Below are 6,498 nucleotides of genomic sequence, written 5' to 3'. Positions count from 1 at the left end.
ACTATGTCAGGGCTGGTGACAGCTAGGAGGAGGGTGAGTTCCTCCTGCTTCTTCCCCATACTTCGAGATTCCAGTAAAGGTAATCTATTAATTGATGTCAAATCAGTTTACAACATGCTAAAACTTCTGCTTGTAAATTACAGATCTCAGAGTGGACTATAAAGCTGCATAGAATTGTTCACAGATCCTTAAAGGGCTCTCATAAGGGATGCTATTACCCAGAATTTGGGTTGGAATTACCTCTATCCATACCCGAATCCTCCTTATCCTCCTCCCTCTCAAACGTGGACAGCTTGGTCCCATCTCTACTATTGTCTCCCTTATTGTACATTGTTTTTACTAAACTTTATAGGTTCCACAGGATATCTACAGTTTTAGTAATGTCAGAAAATCTAAAATTAGGAGTGAGGCCTCATTCAGATCATGAGATGGTCCTAAAAATCATAAGATTTTTAAGGAGGAAAACCTTTTATTTGCCTTCTGAGGTTTTTTCCTCCCCAAAATTTTGAATGTTCACATGTTCAAACTTTTCACCATAACCATGGAAACGTACACCTGACTCCCGTAATTTGAGCTTTAAGAAAAATCCCACGTATCTAGACTTTCACGATAAATAAATTGTTAGCAACAAGAATTGTAGGTCTCTTCATAAAAATGATAGATGTCCTCAGGAAGCCATAGGTACAGTAAGATTCTGCCTTTAATAGCATGTGAGAAATAGGTTGGCATGGGAAGGGCAATCTTGGTGACCACATGGTGATCTGGGAAAATTCCTGCATTTTCAAGACAGACAAACAAAAGTGTGGGCAAAGCAACTGATAGAGAACTTTTCTGTAGTTCCATGGATTAGTCTTCTGAATCCTTCTCCAACAAGTTGTCAGCAAGTGTTGGGGATCAGGGCATGTGGCCACAAAGTGGCTTACTGGATTATGTCTTTTCGAGCTTGTGAAATATTGCTTTGATTCAGGCTCCCTGAACAGATGCACTAGGGAAGGAGTTTCTGTACTTTCAGTCTTATGTAACTGAGATTCGTATAGAAGTGCAGGTAGGTAAGACTTCCCCTGAAGCCATGGGAAGGCAAGTATCTCTAGAACCACAGATCTAAATTCTTATCAACCATGTGGTACAAATACAAAAATTACTAAATAATAAAATTGTCTCTATGAAGAGAAGGATTCTCTAGAGGCTGGAAATCATCAGCTCCTGTCATTGTCACTCAACAGTGAATGTGGCATGATTGCAATGGTTCTAATGGTAATATTTAGAGATGCATTAAAATTGCCAGTTACTCGGTTACCTGGTGTATAAAAATCTACCTGAATACTGCTCTGAGCAGTTACACATGGCACACAGGATGTGTCTACACATGCCTCTATGGATGGCACTGTTGTTACTGTAACAGCCTGTACGGCGCCGTGCCAGTGGTGCATGGTTATTTTTAGCTGCTACATTGCCATAGCAATGCAATATAGTACGGGAGTGTACTGCAGCATCATGGTTTGTGCCTGCCAATGCTACATCACCATAGAGTATTGCTACAGTGATATAGCATCTCACGCAGATGTGCCCACTGCCTGCTATCTACGCCAGAACTGCTAAATAGTTTTTATATCTAAACTAACCCCCATAGGCAGAGGAGCAGATCTGCATAGGGCACAAGGTACCAATTCCAGCAACCTGACTCTAGCAGATCATGGCCACTGAGGCGGCTTTGCTGTATGTTCCATGCCTGGGTCAGACGGTAATACAGCCCCACCTTGTTCACACCCAGTATACCTTGTTCTTATTAGAGATAGTATAAGGGAGCATGAGTCTATGCAAATCATTACCGGGTCCCTCCTGGACCCCCTTCACCTCAGCTCAGTCCTCAAGCCTAATTGATACTTCTTAGCTTGCCTATGCCCCTGCAGGGCAGCTGTAGCTCTTATGGCAGATTGCATGGCTCCATTCTTCCCCTATACCACATCCCAAGCCCTGCAGGTGCTATTGTACCATTACTCACTCTGTAGGGGTCTTGGTCTTATCAGCCTTATTCTCCTATGCTCTTGCTGGGTCCTTTCACCACAGTATAGGACCTGGCTTCTAGGCTCCAGCCTCCTTTCCTGCAGGTCCCTAACACTCTCAGTCCCTTGTGGTGGTCTCTCTTGGACCTTTGGCTTCTCCTGGATCCTAACCCTTATCCTGGGCCAGTTAGGACCACCTGGCTTCCTCAGCTGTGGCAGTTTCTGTCTGAAGCCCCTCTTGGGGTACCAGCTGTCTGAGTAAGCCATGAGCCTGCTCCAGCAGGTCTCAAAGCTAAACCACCTGTGTAATTTTAAAACAAAATACTTATGCCCTCTGGCAGGTGCCCAAACTCTAACTAGGCTTAATATAAAGTAAGACTTTCTCTCTGCCCCAGGCAGTTTTCTCCTGTTCCCAGACCTGCAGAGTCAGTTTCCCTATGACTTCAGGAGCCCTGCTACTCTGTTGCCAGGAACTCCTCTTTTCCCGGCTCCCAGAGCCAAACTGTCTGATCAGCTGAAACCTTGGGCTTATATAGCTCCAGCCCTGCCCTCTGCTGCTCAGGTGCTTCTACAATTATCTCCTTCCCCACCTGTAAGCTGCCTCTCTGGCTGCTTACCCTCTAAAAGGAGCGGGTGCACCCTGGTGCTCTGCTATATTGACCCTCAGCCCAGTCCTGCAGAGGAACAGCTCTAATTTACACCAGTATATACCAGAGGTGTATTGGGCACAGGGGTGTGTTGTTCAGTAGGTCTGTGTGAACAGGGAAACATTCGATTTGGATCAGGATTTGGCCAGTGTGGAGGACAGTGATTAGATCTGGAGATCTGGATCACTGTCCCGAATCGATTCAGCTGAATCGGCTTTGGAAGATTCGGTGTTGATTCCAAGACATTTGGAGATTCAGACGTAGACTATAATGAGGAATCACTGAAATACCTATAGCTTTGTCATTTTTTGGCTGCTTCAGATAAAAATTGCAGGCATGGTAGCCCCTTCTGAGGGTATGAAGCCTGCCGAGGAGATAGGTGCAGGGGTTTCTGGGAAACTTCACCTTAAACTGCTGAAAGCTGCACTCGTGTGTGTTAAGGCAAATTTGGATGAAAACAGCAGGGATGGTAGCCCCTTCTGAGGTCATGAGGCCTACCAAGTTTCAATGAGATAGATACAGGGGTTTCTGGGAAACTGCACCTCAAGCTGCTGACAAGCAAAATTCTTGACGTGTGACTTTGTGTGTATGTTAAGGTGCACCCTCACTGGCGCTGGGACCTATACATGACATGGTAGTGTGGCCCAATGAGGTCTCCTCCTCCCCTACAGCCTCAGCTTGGTCCACCACTTTAAATAACAACAGTGGAGGAGCTGGTGAAGAGGGTCAGGGAGACAGAAGGGCAGAGATGAGGGGACATGGAAGAGGGGGATCCACATCCCATAACAGAACTTCCAGCACCAGCACCGGGCAGGCTCCTCCATGCCAGCTGCTGCCAATGTGGGCCAAGGGCATGGCTTCAATGTTGGAGTCCAGACATACCAGACCTCAGCCTCAGACAGGTAGCACTGAGGCTTCGGTGGCTACCTATCTTGCCGAGGACATGGAACCACTGCACTGCGACCCCTTGGCCTATTGGGCAACCCACATCCAGGTGTGGCAGGATCTGGCCATGGTAGCCCAGGAACACCTGACCAGGCTTCTGAGTGAGAGGGTGTTCAGCATTTCTGGGGATGTTGTGACACCCCACCACACCTCCTTGCATCCAAGTTTGATTCTGGTTAAGGTATCTGAAAAAAATGCCTCCCTGTAGAGCCTTACATGAAACTCTTTATGGTTCCTGCTACATGGGAGTAGTTGTAGTTGTTCATCTCAACAGCTCTTCTCTATAGTATTTCATCTCTTTTTTCTTGTTTGGCCTGTGGCTGACCCAGATGTTTAGCCAGATACTCAACAATTCCCATATTGTTTTTAAATTTTTCATGTTGTTTCTCAATGTCTGGCTGTGGGGCTCAGTGCTGGGTAGGGATGAAACATATATTTCTAAACATCTCCACCTCCCACTTCAAATTACTCTGTATAAAACAAAATCAGAAAACATTTTCTTCTTCTTCTTCTTCCAGGCTTCTTTCTTGATTCCCACAGTTTTGATTTAATCCCAAAATGTTTTAATCATCTCCTTGGCAAACCAACATTGAAATTGGACAGATGGTTCAAGCTTAGTTCCCTTCCCCTAGAGAAAATCTTCTCCATTAAAACAACTGTAGCTCTCGCACATTCACTTTATCCTTATCAGCCTGTCCCAATTAATCCTCTACATGCAACGTTATATAACACTGGGTTCTTTCTCCCTCTCATTTACTTTTCCATCATGTCATTAGTCCCTGTGTGTTTGTTTACCTGCACTGCGTGCTATTATGAGACTAGGTAAAGATCTGTTTATCTGCCTGTCTAAAGCAATAACACGAGTGTCTAAAATTTCCAAGTCAGATCTAATGGGATGAAAGGAAGAGGGGTAGATCGTTGAATTAAATCATGTAAAGTTTCTTTTCTCCTCAGTGTTTTTCCTCTCTATATGATAAATAATCTTTGTAAATCCTTAAATCATCAAAAGTAACCCCTCCTTATACTGACTTCTTTATCACTCAGTTTGGTTTTACGGTGTTTGAGTCAAAGTAGGCTTGCTGGTTTCAGAAATATGTTTTTTTACACAGAAGAGGCAATACATTTTCTTTGGCTATGTAAGGGAGAAAATAAAAAGTAGATAAGATGAAAGGGGTCAGACTAGAGGATCATCACACTCCCTTCAAAGATTCAGGGCCTTGTCACATGTTATTACTTAACATGTGTTAATTGTACATAAAATGCTAGCAACCAAGTGTTCAAGCAGAAAAACGTGTGCTAAGTGTCATTTCAGCATAGCAAAGTTAGGACTTTTCTGGCAAGGAATACCTCCAGATTGTGTTGCCTAACATGTGCTGAGTTAATGTTTAACTGCTCCATGGAGGTAATGTAATCAGGAGATGTGATGCGAGGCTGGGACTGACAAGCAGCAGGTTGTTGGTTCCACCCCTACAGCACACTGCAGCTCACTGGAGTCATTAATGGTTCTGGTGCCTAGGACATGTTTTATTTAGACCCTGGTAAGCATTACTGTGCAACTGGTCAGAAAACTGTCTAACTCATACTAATGCTTACTAGGATTTAAACAAAATATGTCTTCAGTAGGACAAGGCTGTTGTAGGGCGCATCTACACATGTGCTTTAAAGTGCAGTAGCCTATTTTACTGTGCATTAAAGCATCATGTAAAAAAAAGTGCTATTATGCTAATGCACAGTAAAATAGGCTACTGCACAAAAAAGGTGCAGACAGAAGTGCAGCTCCCAGATGTAGCTCAGAATGATTTCTGCAAAGTGCTCTGAGTTACAACATTACCCAGGACCAAGCAGAAGTTCACTGTTGGTTCCCGGGGAAAGGGGAATTTAGTTGCCAGCTGGGAGCCTGCAGCCAGGTTCCCATAGCAATGACTAGGTTCTCTGCCATTCGTCCCTGTTTTCAGAATGGGAGTGGGGGAAAAGCAACAGAGGGAGTTCATTCATTGGGGCTCTCCAGCTGGTGCTGAAGGGTGGGGTGGGTGAATTGGAGCCCCCCACCTTGGGGGTGTGGGGGCTTTAATACACCTGCCCCATCCTGCAGTGGGGCTGAAAACCCCACAGACTGAACTCCCTCCACTCCCTTTTCCTCCTCCCATTCTGAAAACAGCAACAGGCTGGGACCTCTGCAGACAGACACAAGTTACTGAAGATGCTACATTTTGAAATGTCTTCATCTGATACCTGATGCAATGAGAGGTCAGTTTTCACCTGATCAGCCATTTTTAAAAGCTGTTTGCAGCCATGCACTTGTGTTTGGTCACAGCTATAAACTGCTTTCTGTGGCCAGATGAGGTGAAAATTGTCACTTCGGTCTGCACCCTAAGCATCACTTAAACTGTGTGCATTTGTTACTATGCATTAAAGCAGCCTAATGTTCATTTGTTTAGTACATCACATTGGAGGTACTAAATTTAATGCACATTAGGAAAAGTGCCTTAATGCACGTATGGGAACACCCACAGCATTTAAGGATACTGTTACCAGATTTGCCCACTACTTTGGGGTGTGGTTATTTATTACGGCTAAGGTCTTGGTAATTCTATTAATGTGCTGCTTGTGTTACTTGTGTTTCTATATGAAGCTGTACCTCTTCCCTTACAAGCCCTCACCCCCAATGGAGCTGTTTTGCAGGACTCAGTTCAGTGGGGCTGGGTTCCTCCAGTCCCCAAATCAGTCATACACACAAACACACACAGATTAATGTGACACGCCTGACCTGGCCGGGTTGATCAGCATGGACAGGCTGACACCCTCATATGCCAAGAATTAGTTCATCAGAACAACAATAACTACAGTCAGACACAAGCACACAGTTAAACAGAATACCTCTGAATCTGGCTGGGTGTCCAGAT

The 6,498-nt window shown here is 44.7% G+C and overlaps 1 long non-coding RNA gene across 1 annotated transcript in view; it reads left to right on the top strand.

The window, feature by feature from the left end:
* LOC109312195 overlaps window positions 1-6,498 on the top strand; it is a 12,214-nt gene that overhangs the window by 1,629 nt on the left and 4,087 nt on the right. Inside the window, exon 2 of the long non-coding RNA XR_002101729.1 lies at window positions 5,616-5,621. This is a non-coding gene — a long non-coding RNA (uncharacterized LOC109312195). The remainder of the gene's footprint in view (window positions 1-5,615; window positions 5,622-6,498) is intronic.

Source organism: Crocodylus porosus, unplaced genomic scaffold, assembly GCF_001723895.1.
Source record: "Crocodylus porosus isolate Cpor-Errol unplaced genomic scaffold, CroPor_comp1, whole genome shotgun sequence".
NCBI lineage: Eukaryota > Metazoa > Chordata > Crocodylia > Crocodylidae > Crocodylus > Crocodylus porosus.
The sequence above is the reverse complement of the archived record's forward strand: the minus strand, read 5'-3'. Positions and strand labels throughout refer to the sequence as shown.